A 27,758-nucleotide genomic window follows, 5' to 3' on the forward strand; every position below is an offset into this window, starting at 1 on the left:
CAGGCATTCTTCCAGCTCAGTAATGCCTTTTGAATTTTCCCTAAAATACTATTTAAACACATTGGGAATCCACCTTTGCAAAGGGAAAGGTGGGAGCAGAAATCTTTTTGACACTGCCAATTCCTTTAGGCACCTGACTCAAGTGGCACTTGTATGTTCCAGATTAGTTTTCATTTTCCATTTCAGGTCAAACCTTTTTTTCCTTCTATTAAAGCAGCGAACATATAATTATGTGCGTTTTCCACCTCTTTAATTTTGTCTGAAACTGATTCTTACCCTTTGATTTTAATTATTCTGAGAATCTTGAACTACATTTTCAAACCCTTTATGAAGCAGACCCATTATGCACATCTTAACTGTATTTTTCAAATTAAGGATTCCTGCTGTCCAGTCTTCAAATATATCTGAAATGCATCCTGAAATAGAGGTTTGTAGTTAACATACACCCACTCACACCTCCTGCCCCCACCAAGTCTTTTTATAGAGCAGTATCTCCAATCAGAAAGAACATAGATCCAGTTCAGATGTGGAGCAGCTGGTAGACTCTTACCCTTCAGTCTTCTCAGGAGAGAACTGAGGGCAAGGCAGTGCATCTGGTTAAGAGCATTAGTTGTTCACTTTGTGCCTTTCTTTTATTACAACTTTCAAATGTTTACCCTTAGCATAAACAAATGAGGCTCAAAAGAGCAATTAGATTAGCAGAATTTCAAAAACTCGTGGCTTTTTAAGACTGTATCTATCTTGTCTTGGCCAAGAAGAATCATTATAATTCCATCTGCATAAAGGATGCTTACCACCTCCTCAACAATTTGTTCACTGTTATCTCTATTGGTATGCATTCCCATATCCTTCTCCAAGTTCTTATCACTGGTTGCTAGCTCTGGAGGAAAACAGCAAGAAGCAGGACTAATGGGAGAGTTAAATTACCCCACTTTCACACACCACCTCCAATAAATCTGCACCTGAGTAAAAGTCTTCAGTAGTAAGAAGGAATGATATAAGATGAAAATTATAGCTCGAGAGGGGAAAATCTCTGACTGAGTCCTCAGATGAAGGACATTGCAGGTATTCCCTGCAATGATGTTCTCAGTCCATCTCCTCTTACTGTGCACCTAATGCTACTCAATGCATACAGCTCTGGCATAATTATTGGCTTAACCTTAAACTCTCTCATACAAAAGAAAGCACCTTGCCTCTGCATAGATGAGGTGTCAGCTCTCTACAGTGAAGCACTACTACCTACTCCTGATACTGCAAGGAGAAACCTCATGCAGATAGTGTAATTAAGCTGTCTAAAAATACATCCAGCATCATCTTGTCTTTAACAGAGAAAGACAGATCGCTGCTGGGATTAAAAACACAGCTTTACTACCTGGAAGGGTTTTTCTTGTTCTTGTGTTTCATTCTGTGTTTAAAAAATCACTGAAAAAACTCTAAGCTTAGAGTTGATTGTATGAATAAATGTTCTGAATAAGGAAATAGAAGAAAATACCATAATTAATTTTAGTTAATGTGAGGAATCCTAAAACAAACCAGTTGCTTACACAACAGATTTCACACTCTGGAAAGAACCTGGTAATTTATGCTCGACAATACAAAGTGTAATGCATGTATTTCCCAGACTTATGCCAGATAAATTATGAGGCTATCATTTATTTTCAGTTTATTGATCAATAATCTATCTGGTAAAACCCCAAACTTCTAATAAAAAAACCCTGATCATATGAGAAGTGTCAATCATCAGACAAAGTCTGTTAACAAGCTGAGTGCTGTGTACCTAATTAGGTTTGGATGAACTAACTGCTCTCTAAACGTGTCTTCCCAGGCTTCAGCTAGAAAACCATCCTCAGGGCACAGCTAGTTTTTTATTCCTGCTGTGTCACCTTAATCTAGCAAACTTCCACCTCTGACCTAATAAATATTTTATTTCCTTAATTACAGGATGCTTGCTTCATTCTTCTGCCAGACCACTTACACTGATTCCATCTCTGCATTACCCATTTTTAGATATGGCCATATTTGTGAAAAAAAAATATATTTATATGTGGCCATATGACATATCTATGAATATATCATATGAACATGAGCAAGAGAAGGCAAAGCAAAGAAGCAGACAGTACATAATTTCTTGAATAACTGTGCTGCATACTTTTTTGCAGCAACTTCTGGCAGTTGAAAGCAATCAAATGCCTCACTGCTTGCAATAAAATAAATTCAGAAATTTTCTGTGATAGCTCAAAGAAACTAAAAGCTAAAACAATTTTCTTGAAGGGAGTAAGAGGGAAGGGAACCTTTGTTCATGTGCAAAGATTTCTATGGGAAAGAAAGCAAGCCGTGGCTCTTAATGATAGTTGAGCATTACTGCTTCATTATAGATGTTGGATTTATCTTTTACATTTTTCTCTTTCCTCATTATCAAAAAATCCCTAGTGAAATTGAACCTCGAGAAACAAAACTAACTTTGAAGTTTATTCCAGAGTTTACTGAAGTGAGTATATTAATTTTAGTGGATTTTGTATCAGTTGTTTGGTATACTACATTTCTTATACAGACACATAATATTTGGGAATATATTTCTCTGCCTACTAGAGGGGCCTAAATGTTACTATCAAATAGAGAAACACTGTCATCTTGGTTCATATAGAATTCAGTGTGTATGAAGTATTACTTTAAAAAAGCAGATTTGTTATGTTGTTATGGTGGTTGTTATGGTGTCACGTGCCTGGCAGAAATTAAGGTGGGGGGTTTTTTTTGTTGTTTTGTGGGTTTTTTTTAATGTGTCCACAATGTACCTAAAGAAATAAAGTGTCTTTCAAAATGCCTGGCTTCTAGCATCTAGAACTTCTCTAGAAAAGTCAGAATCTGGAAAAGATCTAAATGCTTGGTAGTCTCAGAGCTGAAAACATTTATTATCCTCCCCCACCCCCTATCCCCCCATTCACACACACACATACCAGATTAATGTCATGCCACATTCTACCTTCCATAACAAATGTTCTTGTCCTAATTTGGTGTATGGTCACAACCGCATTTTTCAGTAATGACTTTGACATGCAAAGGACATGATTCAGCAAGACCCTAAAGCATGTGCCTCACTGGTAGCACATTTACATTCCTATTGATTTGAAAGGAGCTACTAAGCAACTGAGTGAGGTAAATACTTGCCTGTGTAAAGCCAGGAAAATGCTTTAAACTCTTGAATTAGAGCCTGATAAAGGGTAAGTACTGTGTTCCTTTATAAACTTGTTTTATCATCATTTTCAGGAAAGAAATTAAACCAAGTGGACTTCTTTTAGGTTCACAAGGTGACTACTGGAAATTACTGTTTCAGGGTAATAGAAACCTTTAGAAAACTTTTTTCCATCTTCTCTTGGAACTCTACCAGCCACAAGCACAATGGGGGGCGGAGGGAGGAAAGTCTTACATCCCATTGTCTCCACAGGACTCCCTGTTCCCTACTGAACACCAGTGTCAATTTTTCCGATGGCTTACAGATTTGTCAGAGGGTGAGCGTCCTGCCAAAGATAATGTATAGGTTTTGTGTATAGGTAAAAATGAAAATTGTGTCCATCATATTTCAGTAACAATTCTTTCCTTGTGGTTTGTGAATGCTTTGCTGTACTTAAGACTAAATTGTATTAAAACTTAGCTTCAAACATCTCAACAAAGTAGTTTAGCTGTAGATATTTCAAAATGCTGTACATCACTTTTTATATATTTTTATAAGGATCAGTGTTGAAATAAGTTCTCCAAAAAAGCTCTAGCTGTCACCTTTTTTTTCTTTTTTTTTTTTGTGGGAGATTTCTGGTGTCTGATTTTGCTCCTCCTCGAACACGACAAAGTGAAACTAAAGGAAAACATTTTCTGCCTCCTTCCTGAACTCATATTAACAATGCGCTTTTTTTCCAAAAACAGAAGAGAGTTCAGGACCATAAAAATATTATTGCTAAATTTTAATCCCCTGAAAATAAGGTCAGGCTAAAGCAAACAAATTCCATTGAGGAGAAGCTGTTTTCATTAGGTATTAACCTCAGTGATGCTGTGAATGCTTCAGTGTAAGTTCACTATGCAAATGTCAAATAGGAAAGTGCTCTCAAGCTATCTCCTCCTGCCTAGTATTGAAGGATAACTGGTTTAAAACCTAATGCTGGGAAAATTATTCCTCAGGAACAGAATGCATATGTATCATATAGCCTCTGTATCACCAGGGCATGGCTGGCTGAGAGAGACACTATGTAATGGCAGTCAGTGGCTGGAGACTTCGAGGGCCTGCAGTGAGAAGAGTGACTGGGCAGTGAAGAGAATAGTCAAATGTAAGTTTTACATTTGAGCCCTTATCAGCACCAGATTTTTCTTATTCATTTCTCTGTACTTGTCATTCCGCTATAATCCCACCTTGGGAAGTGCTGCCACAGAGGAACTGTCAGTTTAAGTACTAGTTTAAGTACTGTGTTTCCTGTCCTTCAAAAAAACCTTCAACCAGCTTTGCAATTGGCCCTGTTAAACCTCATGAACTTCACATGGACCCACCTCTCAAGCCCATCCAGGTCCCTCTGGGTTCCATCCCTCCCCTCCAATGTGTCACTTGCACCACAGAGCTCGGTGTTGTCAGCAAATTTGCTGTGAGTGCACCCGATCCCACTGTGCCTGTCGTCAGGATGTTAAACAGTGCCCATCCCAATACCCACCCCTGAGGAATGCCCTCTGTCACTGGTCTCCACTTGAACACGGAGCTGTTGACTCTGAGTGAAACCATCTACCTGTTCATTACCCACCAAGTGATCCATGCATCAAATCCATGTCCCTCCAGTTTAGAGACAAGGATGTCATGAGGGACAGTGTCAAATGCTTCGCACATCTCCAGGCAGGTAATGTCTGTCGCTCTTTCCTTATCTACCAGCACTGTAACCTCATTGTAGAAGACTACCAGATTTTTTAGGCATGATTTGCCCTTAGTGAAGCCATGTTGACTGTCATCACTCACCTCCTTACTTTCCATATGCTTTAGCATAGTTTTCAGGAGAATCTGCTCCATGATCTTGCCAGGCACCGAGGCAAGACTGACTGGCCTGTAGATTATGCTCTGTTGAGCGCTGTCAGAAAAGCACATGGAAATGCTGTCCCCAGAAGAAACAGAATTACTGGCCTGGTTTTCTACACCTGGAAACCAGAACACTTGCCTCTCTGGGGCCTCTGCCCAGGTGACACCGTAAATTTAACTCATGTTTGGAAAAAGAAGGTGGGTTGCTTTTGCAGATTCGTGAAAATATAAACTATTGCCTTATGAAGACTGAATCAGCTCTGAAAAGAGCCAAAGAGCTGAACATGAGCCATAACAAGACAGAGAGCTGTGGGATATGTAAGGAAGACAGAACTGTTATGGGTGCAATGAACAGGCAGAGATGTTCAGCCTAAATTCCGTCTGCCTCAAATTCTTGATGTCTTGTTATTTCCTCCTTACTCAGGTTTCTGTACAATTGCTGATCAGGTTATATAAGAATAAAGACTAACTCTGTCTTTTGCTGTCAGGAGACCATTGACTTTTCAAATGAATGCAGTTTCTGTGCTGTTTCGCAGTACAACAAAAGTGGCATTAAAAAAAAAATGGAAAGAGTTGCAGTAATATTGATCCACCTCACTCTACCCTGCAAAAATCGCTTTCCTCTGGGTTATGTTTTGGATTACAATTAAAACCATCAGCAGTAACCTCTGAAAAATTGTCTGCTGCTTGGCTGTTCACCGTAACTGGGGCTTGTACACTGCATACCTCTCAGTGCTCAACAGTCAAAAGTTCTGTGCAGCAATTTGGAGTGTCCTCCTGTGAAAACAGCGGCTCTGGTTTTAGAACTAGAGCACTACCATAATATTGTTTTTACCAGCTCAAGGTTCAATTTCAATACAATAATAAATAAAAAACCCCGTTCAAACAGTTCCTTAAAAATACAGTGGTTTAAAAAAGAAACTGCATAGATAGCAAGTCTTCCTGTTTAGGGAAGTGACTAAAGGCCATGCAGTCTCTCCCTTTTGTAAATGAGGAAGAGGAGAAAGAGAGAAATGACAAGAATCAGTCACTGCTGTCCTGAACGATGAAGTTGGCACTCAACATCCTGTAAGTGGCCTGATCTGATCTATAACGTGTGCATGCTGCTCTCAAGAAGTGGGTGCCTGCAGCACTTTCAGGTACATTAGGGCTGGCAGTTCATTTTCTGATTCACTGTTTTTAGAAGCTGCATAACCAAGTCTACTTTTGTCTAATTAGTGATAACTGTGATAATCTTAATATCTTCTGAGATAATGGGGCTAAAATTTGTATACTTCTTTCAGGGTAAGAAGAGCAGATTACCTTAAAAGCAAAGCCCCCTTGGAATAACAGCAATGAATTCTTGTCATTCTTATGTTATGAATCTGACACATCCTGTAATATAAATAATATTATCCCAGAATCATGCTGTCCAAACTAAGTACTTCCTGGTCATTTGAGATAACTCTAAGTAAAACTCTGTGAGCTGGTTCGGGATTGAGAATTTCTTAGAATCTGGCCTCTGCTTCACGTGGGAATTTGGCAATGAGCCAGCCCAACCCAGGTATACGGGAGCTGGAGAGCCCCAAGCGGTCTCTTTTAAAGTAACTGGCTTACCTAAAATATTCTTATTTCAAGCTTCCTTGCAAATCATTAGTAAGTATTGACTTTAGTTTTAGCTTCTGTTTATCTGTAAGAAGCAATGTCTTGAAGCTTCTGTGTACTATTTCCTTCTCTTCATTTTGTATATTGATTTACCAAAGGATATTATGTTGTGCTTCAGAGGCTTATTCTCAGAATTTTAGTAAACTGGAAATTTGACAATTATAGGCTTTCAAACTTCAGATTGCACTTGCAATTAATCCAATGGATTTCTCTCGTATATTTAATAATTAATAGAAAAGTAATTCTGAAAATGTAAATGAAATTAGTGTCTACCCAGCTACATTGACTTCTACTAAACTACCTGCAAAAAACAGAGAAGGTTATTCTCTGAAGTACATACTGTTCAAAGTGAGGCTATGATTTTATGAACTGTTTTAAGGTACTGGGTTTAGGTAACTACTTAAGTGGTCTGACAGCCAAATGCTACTGGGAGACTGCTTTCAGTGAGAATAACTACCCACTCACTTTCATATGTGTACAGGGTGAAGCACCTTATGGGTAATTGTTTTTCTTCTGAGAAATAACTAAGAAACCTCAGCAGGAGAGAAAAACTCTTTAGAAGTTGCACTCTCCACATGTTTAGAGTAAGCTACATGTTGGAAGCAGTTACGCGAGCAGATGTATTTGTTGAGAGATGGTACCATGATTAAATGAAAAAATAAATATCAGTTCACTCCCAAGACCTTTAATTTTGCCCCCATCTGTCCACAAGGTAGTAGTATTTGTTTTTTTTAAATTAATTTTCAGCCTTGAATTAGATCACTGCATGCCTGTGGTGCATTTTGGTATACATTCAATAATGTAAACCTGTTATAAAGAATGAACAGCATTTACTGTTCAACAGTTTATTTTAAATATTCTTGGGGTGCTTTGCTTTACCAAGAAAAGGTATGAACTCAAACTCACATGTTTTTCTGGGAGACGTCCACAATAATTTCATTAGCACTACCACAGAAGCTCATCTTAGTTTACCCTTTGTGTCTATGGGAATGAATTTTTAGTTGTCTTTATGGAGAGATAAGAGATAAAAGAAGGGAAGGTGATCTGAAAGGAGTGGAAAGACATAAACACCATGAGTGAAATCAAACATTTTCAAATTTAACTTTTTTTTTTTTCTTTTCAATTTCAGTGTTGACAAAACTGGCATTAAGTTTATCTCAGATTGGTTTTTTTTCCCTGAGTTTATCAGTCAATTTTCTTGGATGACATATCCATGGATGGACAGACTGGATGTCAGTACAACATTTCAGCAAAGTTAGTCCAACCCAACCACAGCAGAAATGGCTTTATTTTCTATCTGCTTGTTTATTGGCATTACTACCCTTGAGTTCTCTCAGAGCCCTCTCAGTGCTGTAATACATCACAAATAACATCACCTGATCTGTCAGCAAAGATATGTGACCACATCCCCTCTGTCACAAGCAGTGTCTTTCGTTCCATGCTTGAGAAAATGCTTTGAAATTTCTCTTCCTTTTCTAACCATAGTGGTTATTTATTCATCACCGTATTAGTCTATTTTTCTGCTGCTATAGGTTGCTCTCAGAGAAGTTATCACTGTTTTACAGCAAGAGGTATCAAATGAGGTTGCTAAGCCATGCAGATGAAAAACAGCCATGAAACAGGCCTCCCCATTTGTCTGCTCCCTTCCCAGTTTCTAGCTGTGTAACATCCACGTGGCCTCTCTCTCCATGTAATTTCACTGATATTCACCCCTGATTTTTACATTTCTTGTCATTTAGACCCCATTTAGGTGTCCCTGTGATTCATCTTTTTTGTGTATCAGTTAAAGTTTACTCTCTTCTTCATAGCTCTTACTATTTAAATTCGCATTCCTACTTGTGTCATTAAAACTTAATTACCATCCAACTGTGCAAAGCATTTTGGGGCAGCAACATGGAAAATAAACTGCAGTACCTTGTAGTACTGTAAATAAGTGTAGTTAAAGATTGGGAAACTGGGGTGTTTCCTAGCATCATTCACATTGCTGGTGTGTCCCTATTTTTCTGTACAAATCACTAAATACAGGTGTAAAAATTAAAAACATGTAAATTATGGGGAGAAATTACCCAACTTCAGTGCATGCCAGCATTTTAAAGCTGAGGTCATGTACTTTTAATGGTGTCTGAAGGCCAGTATCCTACTGCTCCCTCCAATTCCCATTTATGAATTATCAGGCATGGATGGATAAACACAGCTGAGCATAAGTTAACTCTTTCCCAAACTGTGGGCCAGTCATTGACAATTTTGATTTTGAGAGCCTGTCTGTTGATTTTAGATTTTGCTACTTGTACAGCTGATTTTCAGAAAAGCAAACAAAACACCCATTTCAGAATTTGCTTTATTTCTGCAAACAATACCTTTGTCTTCCCTGCCAGTGCATGTTCTTGTCACATGTCTTCTCTGGGAATCTCTTTGAGGTTTTGGATCTTTGATGAAGAAGGGATGAGGCTGTACAACATCCTTGTCCATTCATTCAAGCTCATGTTGGCTTCCCTTTCACTGCTGAAATTTCATAGATGAGTAATCCCTCCCAAGATAGCCAGTAGCTTAAGGATGTTTTGGCTTCCTGATTCTTCCTGCTGATAACAGAGGAATTGCAGGAGTTTAAAAATTTGTCATATCCACTTCTGTGTGTAACAGAGGCAAAATGGGGGAATTCACTCCAGCTGCCTGCTAAAATCCAGCTTTAGAAGAGCTATCCTTCTATTACTCAGCTAAGTTTAGGTCATATACAAAAAATGCCAATTCACCAACCTAGTGGTTAAAAATTGACAGGGACTGACAAACAAAAAAGATACTGACCTTTGTTTTCTTATTTTGAGCTGCTCATTGATTCTTTCAAATAATATCAGGGACAAGTCTCATTAAATTTTCCCATTCTGTTTGAGAAGAGGGTGTAAAACAAATTCCTCAGCATGTTAAGAGATTACACTAAAGTCAATATTTCCTCTTTGGTCAGGTGGGTCAGTTTTGGAATCAATCCAGTTTACTTTTATAACTGAAAGCCTTTAGAGGAATTTCTACCCCACCCAGCCAGCTAGCACAGCTTTGTTTGATGTTTTGAACCCTGCCTGGCTCCAGCAGATAATATCCATATTTATTGATACAGAGCTCTGGTGTGGCTTTGACCATAAGCTCTTTGTGGTCAGCAATCTCAGCCCAGTCATGTGCTGAAGGAAGCAGCTGACTGGCCTTTACCTCCCATTACATCCTTTAGTATGAAGGTGACATCTTTCTACAACCAGTGCGTACAGAAAAGATGCAAACAGGTGACTTCAACAGGCAGGAAGGAAGGGAGAAAAATAAACGAACCCAAGCTTGCAAGAGAGGAAGAAGGCTGTGGCACACTGTCCTTGCTTTCTAATATTTTCCACTTAGAATTTTATCCCAGTCCTGTGACCAGCAAATCCTGTCTGTCTCAGATCCAATGAAAGGCCTTGTGACTGCTTTAGAGAGTAGGACTAGAAATTCATGTTTAAAACAAATAACAACAAATCAAAGGGATATTCATTTAACAAAGCAAAGTTTGCCAGCAAGAGTTTTCCTGTGGATAAGCTATACTAGCGTTTGCCAGCTTTGCAAAATCAACCAAAGGTCTATGAGTCATATTGGCTTCTTTTCCATATTGCAGGAACACCTCCGTGTTTACCAAAGACTTCAGTTGCTGCTGCAGCATCACGCCCTTTTGTTTATGTCCTTTGATGTTTATGCAACTTTAAGTCTTGAGCCAATGACAAAGGTTTTATATTTTTTCATCAAAAATACCAGCCCATGTTTAAAAACAAAACAAAAAGCCTGGCCGTTCCCTTCAAAGAGGCCAACTCAAAAACTTCTGAAACAAAGACCTTTAAAACCTGTATCTTGTTTTGTCATGTTAAAAAAAAAATCAGGGGTTTCTGTCTAAAGTAACTTCCTGTATTTACACAAGTACCATAGTTAAAAGTATGCAGACAATATCATTGACATTGACATTTTTTCTTCAAAACCCACACATATGCTCATACATATTTATACACTATCCAAACAGAGGGGTATCTACATGTTGTTGTAATGAGAAGGATAACAGTAGTTTTTTTTAAAAAAAAAAGTTAGATGGATTTATTTCCCTTTTTGTCACATCTTATGAGTAAAGTAACTTTCAAACTGTACTTACTAGTTCATGCAAAACTGACCAGATCTACTTTGAATGATCATTGGAATTCGCACAGTTGAAACCAATTAGAGCTAAATAAAGAAATCTGCCAAGCAAAGGCTTAAACGAGAGCACCCAGTTTGGCAGGAAAAAATCATATATAGTCTCTACTAAAGGTACCATGTTTATACACAGCCTTGGAGTTATATAAACTTGGGCATTAAATTCATTGCAAAAAATCCAGGCAGTGAAATCCCCCAGAGAACATCACTGCCCATTTCCAAGCACAAGCTTTAATCACAGAATCACTACCTGCTTGTTTAAGTGCACTCTGATGCTTAAACATCTTCACTTATGTCCTTGCCATAAGCAAAGTCTCTGCTGCTTCAGCACCCAATCTCAGCCCTCTTATACAGCCTGGGAATGAGCACATTTCAGAGTGCCAAACAGCAAAAATAGAAGCAAATCCGTAAAACACAACTGACCACACTGATGGTTACAGTGTAAGTACATCAGTAAATTCAGAGCAGAAGAGATAGCTTCAGTTAAACAGGTTATATTTGAGATACAGATTAGGAAATTATGTATTAAGGAAAGAAATGCCTTCTATGTGATTCCCTGATATTTCACTTCAGCAGCTCTTGTTAGTGCACTTCTGAGCAAAGCTTTCTGCAGTAAAGCTCTTTCACTCCTAAGGAATTTCGTAAAATCCTTCTGGTTTGGCAAGTCTGCATTGACACTAGCTATGTCCTGTTAGCTGTTCTCTACCTCAAGGTTAATTCTGCCAAGGTTAACTCTTTAGCAAACTGATTAATACTTGTTGGTCATTGTCACACAAGAAATGGCGTTTCTGACTTTGTTTCAGGCTCTCAGAATTCCTGAAAGGCAGGCACAGAAGCTAGAAAAAATGTTTTAAAGAACAGGAAAGAAAATATACAATGTAACATGTGCCACAAACCCAGCTACGTTGGCGTTCACACTGCCTTAAATTCTGACTAAATCTTGGACAGATGGTTTAAAATAAAGAAGGAAGTTAATGTTTCAAGCCATTATCTTGGCTTTTTTCATAAGATATCAATATTTCAAAAGTAAGAAAATTAAGTTGGGTTCTTCAACCAAAAAAGCTGAATTTGGCAGAGGGGTAAAAACTTTATTTTGTCAACAAGTAGTGACATTTTTCTCCTACTTAAATAACAGAAGGTTTGTGTACAACTTCAACCACTAGCTTTCTAAATTAATTTCTCCCAATTAAAATATTTTTCAGTATTATTGCTCCTGACCTCCAAGGAATACTCACAAGACTTTCACTTCTGTTTACAGTCAGTGGCAGTATCAGGATATAAGAACTAAACCTGTGTGCAGAATTACTAATTCTATAGCTTTGGGTTCTGGTTGGTTGGTTGGTGGTTTTTTGTTGGTTTTTTTTTTTTTTTAATGGGGGGTTAATACTTTGTCTAAACAAAGTACTTTTCTGTATACATATATATGTTAACCTTTTGTCCCTCACATGCAGTTGGATTGTTATAAGGGAGGACAGGAAATTAGTGTGGGAGATCTCACAAATTCTCTCTAATCTCACCCTCTTTAAGCCTGCATCTCACAGTTAAATCTTGGCACCATACCCTGTCTCTTACTTTCTCATCTGCTGTGCTGACACAGCCAGCTGACTTCAGCTGGGCCTGCTGTCCAAATGCACCAGGACCTCAGGGCACTGGAAAGAGGTCACAGCATTGTACTGGAGCTGGAGTGTGCTGCTAGACAGGACCCCATTGTGAGACAAGCCCTGCTAGAAGATACAATCTGCTTTTGCAGCATTATATCCAAAGTCCTTCTGTATTACATATACATATAAAATAATTCCCTTCCTGCAGCCCAACGTACGAGCGTGCACTGTGCAGTGTTACTCAGCAAGGAAGTGAGCTGTGAGAGGAGAGGGGAAAAAAAAGACAGTTGTGTTCTAAAAGTATGGTAATATATCATTCTTTTTGAAGCTTGAAAAGGCAGTCTGGATTCGTTGCATACATTTGTATACTCTCAAGCTCTCAGCACTCTTGCAGTGGTGGCTTCCCCGCAGCACAGAAAGTTGTTCCACGGGCTTTACAGGGAAGCACACTTCTCAGCTGCATGCTTTTCATAGTAATGCCTGATCTAATAGTTTTTGGTTGGGTTTTTGAACCTGTGTTATAGAAAATCATATCTTCTTTTCTTCAAATATTGATGTGCAGGCAGCTCTTGTACCAAAACATCTGGTTAAAACTACTGAGAAGATAAATGAAAGATACAATGTACAACTATTGGGAAAATATTCTAGATACAAACAGGCTTTTCAGTGTATCAGCAGAAAGCCATGAGCCGACTAACTGGGAAGGTTATAACCAAGTCAAACTACAAATTAGACTTTCATTTGTTAGCAGGGAAGGATACTCAGATGTCTAATGACCAGTATCAGAGTGCTGGAAGGCCTCTTAATGGTCCCTTCTAGCTTAAAAATTAACAGACACAAGTTACAGTGTGTAACAGCTGGAACCCACTAACACAGAGATTTGTTTATTGGTTCACTTTGGTTGGGTCAGTCTCTGGAAAGTATCTGTGTAGCATCAGTACATCCACAACAAGGCAAAGCCGCCTTCAGAGCAGCTTCCTTACCCATCAAGTTTTCTAAACACAGTAAAACTAGTACAAAATCAAGCAAACCTTAAATTTTAAATGACCTTTCTGTATTAAACATAGTAATTTCTATTCATCCCTTGCAGTGCTTTTACTAGAGTTCTTAATTTCTTTTTCTTTTAATGAGGTTTTACGTTATTGGAATTTTACACAGAAAAGCTAACAAACCCCATATGCTCTATTTCATTACTGAGTACAATTCCCTCAATATACTCAGAAGGGGGAAGATACAAAACTTTGTATTTTAATTCTATTTTGCAGTCAATGGATTCATTTCTAGACTGAACAGCAATACAAATCAGTCATGTCTAGTGATCAATAGTGGATATTGTGTTGATGTCTAATGATCAATGTCAGAATCAGATCTGTATTTTTTTTGCTGTACCAAGAGACATTCTAAGAGATAAAGGACCTGCTTGGAGGAAGAAATCATTCAAATCAACATACAAATGATCTAGTGCAACAGTTTGGTAATCATAATCACTTTATTAGTCCCTAAAACTGGATATAAGCTACTGACTTTGGACTAGTAGTGTTTGAATTCTAGTCATGGATTCAATAGGACATATGGAAAAAAATGAAGGAAGGAATAGAAGTGTTTTTTCCCTCAAAATAAATACTAAAGAGAGAAAAAGTCATTGGAGATTTGAAATTAGAAATGGACAACCACGGGGTATGGCTTGGATTTAAGACAGGACTAGGATATGATTGGATAGGACTGGATTCTAGATCTGCCAGGCCTGACTTAAGGTAGTACTGGTGTGAATCATCCGGTTTAACAAGCAAACAGTTTTGGAAATAATTAGGTTAGTTCAATTCAGAATATAAGAGAAAAAATGTGTGCCTTCTTAACAAATAAGGGAGAAGTTGGTTTGCCTCTAGATTGAAGCCCACTATGGAAACACCAGTTATTTTTGGAAGAAAATGTGGCAAAAATCGTATGCAAATTTCTCAAGAGAGAAAAATGAAGCAGCCTAAAACTTACTTGAAACGTTCCTAGAACCGTGCCTCAGCCTTTTGACATGCTTCTTAAAAATAACCATTGCAAAACACGCTGCTCTATTTTAAAATATGATTTGTTGTGAAAGACTCCCACTATATTGTAGGTCTTACGTTATAAACCAAAATGTCCCCTGATCTAGTGAGGTGTTGGACCTAGTGAGGGGCGTTGATTTGTATAAGGCTGGGGGGGAGAGGGGTGTTTGGGGGGGTTGGTTTTTTTTTAGCTCTGTAGCTGTTCTATAGGAATGAAGTGTGTCGTGACGAGGGGCTCCACCTCGGAACGTGGACACGTTTATCGCCTTATCAGGTTTTCATTTCATGAGAAAGCCTGGCAGGATTTTCTGGAGTTAAATAAACGGGGGGTGATGCGATTCTCGCCCTCGGAAGGTACCTCGGTACGGAATGCCCCGCTCTTGCTGACGGACCCTCTCCCCAGGCGGCTGCAGAGGCGGCGGCCCAGGCCGGGCCCGCAGGCCCGGCTCCCCCCGAGGCCCGGCCCGCCCTCCCTCCGGCGGGGCCCGGCGGCGGCCCCGCTCCCCGAGGCCCGCAGGGCTGTGCCCGGGGCCGTCCCGGCCCGCGGCCATCGCTCGGCGTTCGCCGCCCGCCGCCGCAGCGAGGGGCGGGCAGGGCAGGGGCGCTACGCCACTTTCGTAGCGCCGGAGCAGGGGTAGGAAATGGCTCCGCCTCGGGCCGCGGGGCCGCGCGGGCAGGGCGAGCGTACGCGGGTCTGTGAATAGCGGCGGCGGAGCGGCGGGAGGAGGAGGAGGAGGAGGCGCCGCGGCGGTTTGGTACCGAGCGGAGAGGGAGATGCACACGGCACTCGAGTGAGGTAGCTATAAAACCCCATTTGTTTACATGCCCTCCCCCACAGCCGCCCGGCTCCGCGGAGCGGGTGGCGGCCGGCCCGGGCCGGCCGGGGCTGGGGGGGGCCGCGGGCGCGGGCGAGGAGCCAGCACGGGGGATCGATCGGCAGTAGCGGACACCACCTTCCCCGCGATGCGGAGCGGCGTGAGGGGCGACACGGCGGCGCGGCCGCCTCGTCACGTGGCGGCGGGGCCCGGGTGGGCGCGGGGGGCCGGCGGGGTGAGGGGGGCGGCGGGCGGGGGGGCCGCGCCCGGGCTCTCCCCCAGGCGGCGGAGCACGAGGCGCCGCCGCGGCCCTGGCGCGTCCCCCCCGCCCCCTTTCTCGCTCCTGCTCGTGCGGCGACCATGCGGCAGGTAAATCCTCCCCGCCCCCGCGCCCGGAACTGGGGGGCCCGGGTCGCGGCGGCGGGGCTGCGGCTGCCCTCGCTTTTCGGGCGGAGAGAGAAGGGGGTCGGCAGGGGTCGGGGGGCGCCGCGGGACGCCCGGCCCCGCCGCACGGAGCTCCTTAGAGCCCGCTCTCCCGCTTCGCGCCCGCTCCCTTCCTGCCGGGAGTGCGGCTCGGGAGCGTCCCGGCCCCGCCGAGCGCTCCCGGCGCGGCCACGTGGAGGCCCCGGGAGGGTGGGAGATGCCGGCCCTCCCTTCCCGCCTGGCTCAGGGGCCGCGGGGAATCGCGGGGTGTGCGAGGAGGGAGCTGCCCTGCGGGACCCGCGGAGGACACTCGTAGTACTTGGCAATATTTGGGGGCAATGGAGTGGTTGTGGATGATGAACGAGCCACGCGAGTAAACCTTGCTGGGCTCGGAGTTCCGAGTTCGCGTTAACAACTGGGGGAAAAGCACTCGGGCTGTAACCTGCACATACCCTAAGGGTGAGAGGTATAGGATTAGGAGGCTTTTGTCGCTGGCTGTAACGGGCACTAAAATGATGGGCGAAAATAATTGATTTCCTGTTCTCGACCATTACAGCTGCTTGCGCTGCATCCTTTGGAAACATACACCTAACGTTGCAACTTTGGAATAAAAATCACTCTTCAAAATCTTCACTTATCTTTGTCGTTTTTGGGGCCCTCTGTAGAAAGTGCTCATGCCTGCTAGCTCTTAAACTCTTGCCTCTGAGGAAGAGTTGCCAGAGTTAGAAATAACTCTGGTTTCTGACACTAAACACTGTATGTCTGTAAGTAGCAATCGTAATGAGGGTTTTCTTATTAAGATAGGATCTTGAAACACTGAGGGAACCTGTGATAACCTCAAGCCTGAGAAATGCACACTGGAAGGCCTGGTTAGTTTTCAGACAAGCAGAAGCAATTGTCAGCTAGTTAACGAATGTAATACCTGGTGTGTTCCAACTGGTATGTTCTTGTATCCCTTTGGGTAGTAGTAACTGATACAATGACATAAAAAAAGAAAACTATTTCTTTGCAAAACAAGTGTCAGATTTGGTTTCTAAAATTCGATTTTAACAGAATTATTTTCTTTATTTCAGAAGTTGCCTTCTTTAACTGCATGGGGGAAATAGGTATTTGGTGTGGACTAACGCTACTCAACTCCAAGAATTTGACCTATTAATGGTTACTATTTAGGCTAATACTCTGGTCTGATAATGTAAGAAAATAACATGAAAAAGCTCTGTGGTTTCCAAGAACATGACCAGTGCCTCAATAGACTTTACTAGCTAAATTTCTGTTCTATATTAATGGTTACAATAGAATTGGTGATACTCTCCTGCAGCACTTCTGTTTTAAACTGCTTTCAACTTAAACTTTTGAGAAAAAAAGTATGCAGCCATGGATTCTATTTCTAAAGGAGATTAGGCCCGTATGTGTGTCTGTATATCTGTAGACTGTGAATTAATCACGTATGTTTGATGAGATTAATAGTGGCAGTTCCATATGGGGATGTGTCTTAGTGTCCACGGAGGGTGGACCTAGAGGATCATACACAATTGTCTGGAATAGGCAACATGAGAAGAGATTCTGGCTTCACAAGAAAAATTCTCCGAAACAATGAGGTTTGTTTTAGTTAATACTTGTGTAGGTCTTTGTGGTTTCCAGATTGGCTTAAATAAAAACCAGGTACTAAGTTTGCCACATGTATCCAGTCAATCATAAAATGTGCAATTACAGCAAAGTTGTGGTTTAAAGCAGTGCAAATATGCTCACAGGCTTTGTCTTACAGCTTGTTTTTCCCATTGCAAGAAATAATCTAATGAAATTGGATCATCAGGGTGATTCAGGCATGTTCCAGAAAGTTTATGTGAAAAAGCACAGATTGTGGTGCTGACTGTTACCTACTACAGTGCTTAGAAATTGGTGGTCTCAAACTAAGATTTATGTGATGTGACAATATCCATCTTCTAGAGTTACATGCGAAAAGTCAGCAGGAGAAATACTGAGTGCCTGTGGTACTTGGGCCTTGTATGTTAATAAACCATTCCTTTTGAATGTTCAGGAGCACGCCTTGGTAAGATACTTTTCATGTAGTTTGACTTGCACAAGCAACATAAATGTATGCACATGAAAAAATTAATATATCCAACTTGGCATAGATGTCCTTTGTGGTCTCACTAAGTAAGTCAAGCAACTGTAATTTAGCTATTTCTATTCATAATACATTTTTGCAAAGCAATGGCTGATTCAAGTATGAAGAGACCTTTTAACTAGTGCCCAGTTCACATGAACTTCTAGCCTGGGTGTATACAGTCCCAAAGGAAGTATGTTTGGACTTGTTTGCCTTGGCTGTCCAGTTTTAATGTCGTTTGATCATGATTGTGCCTATTATAAAGACTGTTGTTCCTGTCTCTGTCACAGTTCTTACAGAAGTGGAAGTTTATTTTATTATATAAGCACTTAATCGGTGATAAGGTATATCAGTCTGGGTTTTGAAATATTTATGTTTTCTCATTAGGTGGAATTACTGAGTTAAAATTACATAAGCTAATTAAAAGATAAACTCCATGAAAGTTTTTCTGTTAAGTTACAATTCAGTCCTTCACTGTGGCAAAACTCAGTGAAAAGATCATGGCATCTGTACAAACTGTTGCACAGTATCAGGACGGACAGATGTAACTGCATGTGTCACCAGTGAAACTGATACCAGAACAAGAAAACCTCATTCCGTTTCCTTCACAGTGACTATGAACTGTCAGAACGTTTGCTGTTTCATGGTGTGTTATTTTATGGCATGGTTTCAGAATTGTCGAATTCATCTTGACTTTTCGTAACACGTTGAAAAACGCCAGTAGAAGTTTCAGAGAAGGAAAGCTTGGCAGGTATGCTTTTCACAGGATTGAGCTTTAGGTGCAGGGCAAGTTCTGTGAATACTGAGAATTTATGCCTTTTGGGAAGCAATTTCTGTTTTCCTAATAAGAAGAAAGTCAGTGTAACTTCCTATTTCTTCTGTGGGAGTCCAACTTAATTTTGAGAGCAATTATTTAAAACAATTTCATCATAGGAAAAGTATTCATCTTTGCAGGTGGGCTACTGAAGTTATCTTAAATGAGAACTAGTAATTTTGTCTTGCTGATAAAGGCCTGAAGTAACAGCACTTGATGCAGAAAGAATTTAGATTGTTCTTAGGTCATTCTTAAATTGCAACTGAGATATTTGAAATACACCTAATAAAGTCTGGTAAGGAAATGTGTACCAGTTGGGCTAAGCTGATAAAAAGAATTTTTTTCAAAGTTTCAAAAACTGATTGAAATGCTGGAAACCATGTCCTACCTACATTGCAACCTCCTAAAGGAAGGAAAGGTATGCCCTGCATCAGTCCACCTATTCATAATATTTTATATGCTATTGAATCAGTACCATTTCTCTCGGGTTTTTTGATGTAATAAAAATCTGAGGAGTAAAGTTTTTTCCAGTCACTTTTGTTTTGTTACCTCTTGTGATAATCCAGAGTCTGTACAGGTTTTAATACCCAGAAAGCTGGAAGGCAGCATGAAAGACTTGGAAGATGATTGTTTCCTCATGTCGGTTTCAAAAGCTTACGGGAAGAAGGGATGTCGGAATTATGCGTAGTGTGTTACACCCATACTGGGGGACACAGTTCATTTCACTGGAAATGTTCTCATCTTCTGGATATCACATTGTGCTGCCTCATCTTCTCTCCATTTCCCGGCTTTGTCCATTGCTGCAGAGAAGGAATGACTCAGCAGTTGTGGTTTTTCCTCTCAGCTGTCGATGACCCAGAAGCTTCATTCTGTGGCTGTCACCTTGGCTGTAGCTTCATGAAGTTTGCTAAAGAAACCTGCCCCTCCTTTTCTTCTGTGTTGACAGTCACGTTTCAGTATTAATCAATGTATCATATATATACAAAATGTGGAATATTGACTAGAGAGGAGTTAGAGCTCTATAGTTTCTGGACTGTTAAGAGGTACAGAAAATTGTATTCTGTAAGCATTAGTGCTGAGGTGATAAAGAGACCTGGTTTTGAAGTCACTGATATTAGGTAGATAAAACAATCCAGAATTGAGATAAAATCCGTGTAATACCGGAAGTTGATGTAAAACTATGATCATGTCTGAAAGCCATTAATCAATCCAAGTCCTGTGGTTACTTAGGTAAGATAAAATTCATATGTGAGATAAAATACTCTTCAGATTAAGAATGTATGAAAGAAGTTTTATTCAAGATTGGAGAATTTGCATAGCATAGTATATATACTCAACAGAGACTTTTGTGAGACAGTGTTTCTGCATGTAGGCTTTAAATGCTTTAGAAATAGTTTCCAATCACAGTTCCTAGTAAAGACCACTATAATAAAACACGAATTCCAGACAGGTGCTGTCATACAGCTTATATATAAACATAGATATCTCAAGATTACCTAACTTGCACCTTATTCATAGACTGATATTTAGTGTGATGATTATTAATGGGCAAATATAATAACCTTGAATTCTGAAAGATAACTAAATGATAAATTATTTACAGCTGGTGATTTGATAACTATAAATAGTTTCTCTTTTAACCAAGCTAACTGCTGATAATAACATGCAACCATACTGAGATTGATGTAACAAAGGAAAAATACATGTAATCTTCAAGGTAGTCTCTTTGAATAGACATTGTTCAATGTGATTCTTGATGTGGATTTTTTTTTTATTAATACTTATCTCTTTATTAATATTGATTTGCATTTTAAATAGAACTGAGTAGCACTGTATCCTAGGATGACTGGTTTTGGGTTTTTTTGTTATGGTAGCCATATGTCATTTGTTCAACTGAAAGCTGAGTTCAATTCACCTTGCAGAATAACTGATAATGCCACAACTGAGTGTTTCTGTAAGGGAGAGTAGTGAGTAGGGATGTATCTTGAGTCTTTGCCACTGTAGGCAGTGCTTCATTCATATTCATTCTTACACAGCAGTCCAGAAGAACTTCTTTACTGTCAAGTGGAATATTGTACTCTGTATTTCACCTGGTGGTTACATTACTTCTCAAGACTCTATGCAGTTTCTGTAATCTATTCCTGCCAAGGAAGACCTCTTTTTGTCAGGGTTTCACTGCCCTGATAAGTACTCTTGTTCCATGAAATGCAAACAGTATCATTTAGGCCATATATATTGACTAGTTCTTTTTGCAGAACATAGAAGCATTTTTTTGTGCTGACCTGAACATCAGTTTATAGGAGAGAGTATCTCAGCCTGAAGGTACAATTTTAAATCGTGCTAGCTTCAAGAAATGCTACTTCACTGTAGTCCAGATAATGTGATAGCCTTGCATTAGTGCATTTTGATGCTAAAAATAAAATATTTCCATTTATTTGATGTCTGATATGATGTGTAAACAGGACTGTTCGTCATTCCTGTTCTGAAATGTGTTTTGAGGCAATTGTCTAGCAGAGTCAATTAGCAGTGTCCACTTGCTCTCAGACCATGTATTCAGTAAACACACAGTAGTTGTAGCAGGATGTATATACAAAATTTATCTTTTCATTGTAGTATGCCCAGAGCTAATTATTTTTTCACAGAGTTACTGTCTTTGTACTCCAGATAAGAGTTTTGTAAAGTGTGTGCTCTAAATTTATGCATCTGAAATTCACAGAATAGTCTGAGTTGGAAGGTACCAGCAAGGATCATGGAGTCCAGCTCTTAAGCCCATGTGGAGAGCGAACTCACAACTTGCTGTTCTCAACACCGTGCTCTGACCAGCTGAGCTAATCTCTGACCAGCTCAGCCAATCTCAGGGTGTCTGCTCCTGCAGAGTGAGGTACAGAGTCAGAGAAGTTCATTTGTAGTGGCTCTAGGCAAAAATTCTTATGCTGGCTTTTGCTAACTGTACGTGTTCAGTAGTAGGGAGAGGTAGGTGAGGGGTTTATATGACTCTTAAAAGAACAGATTAAGATGAGAAGCTTTAATAAGAATGCAGCAACTATAGCACATTATTATTCCATTTCCTCTGTATCAAACTTTGTGGTTCAAATGAATTGCAGTTATGCTAGGTGATGTAAAATACTTTAACCATCTTTGAAGACCATACTTGGTCTTGTATTCCCTAAAAAAGGGCTATTTTGTCAGTGCTAAGTGTCTGCATTTGTCTAATGAAAGACTGTATTATGATACATTTAGGCTTTGGCACATAGGAACACCTCTCAGTTTGTCATATAGTTTAAACCAACAACCCCTTAAAAATGTATAGATTTAATATTTTAATTTGGGGGGGCTTTTGCTATGTTTTTTGTTTTGTTGATTGGACTATGGACAAATCAAAATAATGTTTTGGAATACGGCAACATGCTGCTGTTGTGTTCTTAAAGTAGTAATAAAATTGAAAAGGGCAAATTGTCACTTATTTGTGGAAAATTCTGAGAGTTTCTGCAAATAAATTAATTTACTGGAATTTTCTCTCTTATTGTAGCTTAATTGTTAACAATAAATTTAGAATGTGGACATGAGAGGCAAGGGATTAGTTGAATTTTATAAACAAAGTATTCTCAACGTGAAACATCTAGAGGAGTACATTGTTCTTCACATAAAAGGAATGTATTTTAACAATGAAAAAAACCACATTTTTTGCTGAATTGTTGTCCATACCTTATCAAATATGTCATGCAGTAGTTCCAAGCAGTGATTGAAAAACAGTGAAATACCAAAATGATAGCTCGTGTGCTCTGCAGTTTTTTATTCTGTACGTGCAGTTATGGTTTGCTTCAGTTTTACTTTTCTTGACAATAAGCAAAGCAAGATCCTTAACATTTCTGCCTTACATATTACCAGTAATATAGTTTTTAAACATTACATTTACATTATAAAAGTACATGTAGTGTAATCAGAAATGTATAAACCTAGCGTATCAAGTTGGAATTTTTTTTTTTTGTATTTTCACTTATTTGTTGTGCTTTCCTTTGAGGACACAGTTATGCTGGTCAAAGATTGGCTATATTGTTAGCCTTGTCAAATTTCTGGGAAAAAAAGGCATTTCAACCTTTATTATTCTGGGATCAGGTTATGAGGTTTCCCCCTATATTGAGAACATCTCTGATAAGGGGGGTGTGTATAATGTTCCTAGATGTGGATGACAAATGGCCGTTGAGGTATTGTCAGTATTTATTCAACTCCTTAACCTGGCAATGAAGTGTCCAGCTACATGATAGCATGTTATTCTAGTGATCTAGAAATAACAAAAGTGAGGCCTCTGGCTTTTTTTAGCAGCACACAAGTGTTTAGGTTTCTTCAGCTGTGATTAACTAGAATCAAAACTTTGTTCTCAGGATTAAACTCCCACACTTTTTAATGATATTTTAAACTGAGCTATTTTTTGTGTTAAAATAAGTTTGGAGGTGTAGATGGACTGTATTTGTCTTGATTCTTAACTGATGCTTCCAGTAGTTTTTAATTTTGCTGATGTGTATCACTTTAGTTTCTGTCAGTTTATCCTGATGGTTTAAACCATCTTCTACCACAGTTCTGTTCCGTAGTCTGTTAATTAGTTAAACACGTAATTTGAAATACAGTAGTTTTATTTGGCTTGATTTTATAGAAAAGATGTGCAACCCTGTTCGCATAATGCATTTCCTTTGGATAGTTGTAATATGATCTCAGTAAGTATTTTGTAATCTGGCCGTGATATGCTCAGCAGACTGGGAGGGTCTGAGGTACTCGTAATTACAGTAGCAAAAGGAGAGGGAAGGAGGGAGGATATTTTTAACAGAAAATGTTGACTCTGTGGAGTGTTAAAGCATTTGTTACAGAATCTCATGTTTACATTCTGTGATTCTCAAATATTTTTGAAGTTGAACCCATAAAGGTCACAACTAACTATTGACTCTTTGATTTTAGAGGCAGATGCCAGTTTTCATTTTGTTCCAGCTATGAGTGGCAAAGAGCATGAAACACCTTTCTCTGAGAAATTTGATAACCCATAATTTCAGTGGTAGGCTGCCAAACCATTTCTGTTCATCAAAAAGGAAACAACTACAAATATTTTACCATTGTGGAATGTTCCTCTTGCCTAGTAAGAATAGTCTTATTCTTTCAAATTACTGGATTTGTTTTGAGATACACTTACTGATCATTTGTATTAAATGTTAGAGACAGCAAGTAGTTTTTTTAATTTATTTTTTTTAAACTGTTTCTTGTACCATAATATGGCAGTAGAACCAATTTCAAATTTTAATTCTGGAAAAATCAGAAGTTGGTTCATTTGCTTATTAACTAAAATAGGCAGGTTTTACATAATTAGGAGGATCTATTGAAGTAGTAGGTTCCTGATGAAAAGTATTCTTTCTTTACAGAATTGGGTTATGGAAATTACAGAGTCTGGAGAACTAATAGGATCATGTAAAACGAAGAAAGCCCCATTAGCATCAATGATCAATGAAGATGAAAGATGTCAATGATCCAGGGAGTGACACAGGAAACGTTCATGACCCAGTGATCCCACTGAGAAAGGCGGTGACCACACTGATATTAAACCAAATCAACAGTTAGTCCAAAAAATCATTGTAATTAAAATTATAATGAAAGAAAGAAAATTACACTCAAAAAAAACTATATTTCAGGAGAGGCACTAGAAGAAGTATGTACCAAATTACAGGTACTGCAAAAGCCAGGAACTCATGTTGGATCAAATTATGATGCTACACACTGCAGTGTAGGTTGGATAGATCTCATTGCAGTGTAGTTTTAGAAACACTGCAAATGCAGCCCCACTTCCCATAGAATCTGTCCTTACCTGTCTGCATTGCTGTTGGAATGTACCTGCAATTGCAAGCTGATGCACACAGGGAATAATATGGCCAGTCTTCGCGAGCGAAGATTTGGGAAAGGTCATTAACCCTTCGAGCCTGCGCAGTGGATTTTTTAGGTGAGACCCAGCGTGCGCTGAACTGAGCCCGCCCTTTAATCCTGAGGTTCATCTGCCAGGGCCGAGCAAGTTTGGACAGTGGCAGTGAGTGTCTCAGGACATAGGTTTGTTTAGAGTGACCTTCTCTTAGATGGATGGCCTTATTATTATACACAGGGAAGTACATCTATATAATGACATTTTTAAGATTGCAATTTTAGCCTATCAGTATTTCTAATTTGGTTGACTAAGAAGCCATCTCTGCTTGCATTTTAGGTTAAGGCTCTAAGGATTGTGCTTCCTTTCCCTTCTTCTGTCTCTAATCGTACACTAGAGTAATCTTGGGTATTAATATATGTTCACTATTTCACCTTAAAGTTGTCCCATCAAAGTTGTCTTAATACCTTGTTAAGAAAGGTTAGTAGTGCACAGTAAGTGATTTTTGAAGCCAGTCAGTATTTGTATCACTTTGAGTGGTTGCTTCAGTCATCACACAGACCTGTTATGAGTAGCATGTAGATCTTTCAGAATAATCTTGGCTAAAATAAATGAGAGCTAGAAAATGTCATGACTTCTGTTGAGGTCTCACTAGGATTGTGGTGAACATGACACATATTGGTTCAGCTGGGCATTGTCTTGATGGATTTGCCTGTTGAAATGTGTAAAACTATTTTATGTCATGTGCCAGACAGTAAATGTTACTTCTGAATTTGCCAAGACATCTTCATGAACACTTTTGTCTCTCACAGTTAGTGAACAAAGACACATTTGGGAGCCCGCTAATTCAAGATGTGAATGGTTCCAGTAGCTGCCTATTGTCTTTGTAGTAGTTCTTCTGGTTTGTACTCTTGACTGAATAAATTTGTCAACAAAAATTTGAATGGCATGTTGACAGAAGGCCTTATAAAAGTCTCTGATGGTGGTTCATTAATTAAATCTATTAAAAAATGCAGATATGAGTCAATGGTATACGTTGTCAAGTAAAGAATTTGAAACCCTTTAATTCTAGAAATGGCCTTCATAGTCAGCCAGGCACTACTTTGGCATAGCACATGTAAGAGAAGCATTCGTTCGTTCCATATTTCAGTGGACTTTCATAATTGATAGGTTTTGTAAATTTATGTGTTTTTAAAGTGAGAGAAGTCATCGGCTTAATAGTAGACATGCATCATTCCTTTTTGGATTGTAACTGTGATAGAAGGGTTCTTATTATAATAGTACAGGTATTAAACACACATCAAAGACATGCCTTTTAACATACCACAAGTATTATATCATAATGCAAGGATGAAATAGTTATGGTGGTTTAAGTTATAGTAAGAATAAAATTACTGCAACTGGTTTTAACACTTTATTGGAAACATTGTTATATTCTGTTTTGAAGGGAAAGCTTTCAGTAGGAAGTATGTCCAGTGTTGCTTTTTCATTGTTATTTGAGTACATTTTGAGGTGGCCAGTTGTTTTATTTGTGCCAGATCAAAATATTCTGTTAGACTGAAGATCAGTAACTGGTGTCCCCACCTAAAGCAAGGTGGCTCTTTTTTGTGTGGACTGTGGTGTTTGTGCAGCTGCACAGTGAACCAGATAGGAAAAGTAATCTGTCTTGAAAATAATCTTCTTTTCTTTTTCTAGGCTGTTTTTCAGCAGAATCTAGTTGTACAGCTGCACAGCGAACAGATCAGCAAACAAATGTGCTGGTATACAAAAATGAGTTTTGTGGGAATGGGAATGAAGAGTGAAGCAGTGGGGGAGGGCAGAACTGCTGATTTAAGTGCAACACTGTCTTAAAATATTCTTTGAACATCAACCTTAGTTCTAACCAAAACATTTGCTTACTTTCAGTAGAAAGATTACATATTAAAATGCAGGTGTAACTGGATTGTCTTTCAAGTATTTCATCCTTACAAGCTCTGGTTGGTATCTTTTGATATGAGTTGAACAGTAGAATATTGGCACAAAACCAAGCTAGCTCTGTTATAGATTTTGTGCATTAAGAGCTGTTTTATGGAATGCATACAGTTTCTATATGAAAGACTGAAAATTAATTCTTGGTAAGAAGAACTAATACTTATAGAGCTTCCAACTATTGTGAAGTTTTTATATTCTTGTGAGCTCTGAGAAAGAGCCCATTCTCAGCAATTTCTTACAAATAGCTAACTGTCCCTTTGAAAAAGGCTGTCCATTTTTTTATCCATTCCAAATAAAATAAATGCCCCTATCTGAATAATTGACCTAGTAGATTGCTACTGTATTGGTTTAGGATCCTTTTCTAGTTTGCTTGGGACTTTGCATTTCAAATACTTCCCAGCTGAGATTTTTTTAAAGTTTTTGTGGTGTGTTCAGTTATGCATAAATGCTTTCTGTACTATTTAAGTCTTATCTGGTATTAACTTAGCAAATAGGGCTTGGATCAGTTAGTTAAAGGTCTGTTCTTACAAAGTGCCCCTCCTACTGGGCTGTAGGTTTTCAAATGAATGAGTTTTACTTAAATCCACAAACTTGTTTCACTGAAATTGAAGAGGGAAGAAAATACAGGAGATGGGTAAGAACTAAAGTTAGAAATGGTTAATTTTCACTTTTTGGATCTGTAGCATGTTTTCCCATTTGTATATGCAGAAGCTAATGGCAGTTTAAGACTGATAAAACACAAAGAGATTGTTATTTAATTATAATGTTGTTATGGCTTTCTTAAAATGTCTTTCAGTAACAACAATGTATTAATTTCATATTAATATTTTTAAAAATAATTTATCTTAAAAATGTGTGCTAGATTAATAGGACTTTGTATTCTAGTATTTGTTAAAAATGTGAAAGTTAGGAAATAAAGAGTAGGTTCTTTGGATTTTCAGACTCCAGGCTTTTTTTTGAACCAAATACAAGTTTGAGATGGGGCGGAGGGAAGGGGTGCTGCAGACATTTCTCCTGCATGTACGTTGGAGTGAATACCTGCAATATAGAAAGGCATTAAAATTTTCAAGAGTTGTAAGAAAAACTATCCTTATGCAGTCAAAAACTTTATTTCAAGAAATATTTCTCTTTTTAAAAAAATGGCATTTCTCACAGAGCTGTTACTCTGAGCAGCTCTTAGTAGAAATTAATTATGCAAGTGCTTAAATTCTCAGTG

General features: G+C 39.2%; 1 protein-coding gene across 5 annotated transcripts in view; it reads left to right on the forward strand.

Moving 5' to 3' along the window:
* The first annotated feature begins 6,019 nt into the window (after window positions 1-6,019).
* The window catches only part of SLC39A10 (solute carrier family 39 member 10), a 54,253-nt gene continuing 32,514 nt past the window's right edge, over window positions 6,020-27,758 (forward strand). For 3 of the 5 annotated variants that reach the window (XM_017837455.1, XM_017837434.1, XM_017837449.1), the window contains exon 1: window positions 15,202-15,315. The gene's annotated coding sequence lies outside the window, so the exon portion shown is untranslated. Of the gene's footprint in view, window positions 6,110-15,200; window positions 15,316-27,758 lie in introns of those variants that run through there. The other 2 variants (XM_017837442.1, XM_017837465.1) reach the window with 2 other exon arrangements.

This window comes from Lepidothrix coronata, unplaced genomic scaffold, assembly GCF_001604755.1.
Source record: "Lepidothrix coronata isolate B3197 unplaced genomic scaffold, Lepidothrix_coronata-1.0 Scaffold7, whole genome shotgun sequence".
In the NCBI taxonomy this organism is placed as follows: Eukaryota; Metazoa; Chordata; class Aves; order Passeriformes; family Pipridae; genus Lepidothrix; species Lepidothrix coronata.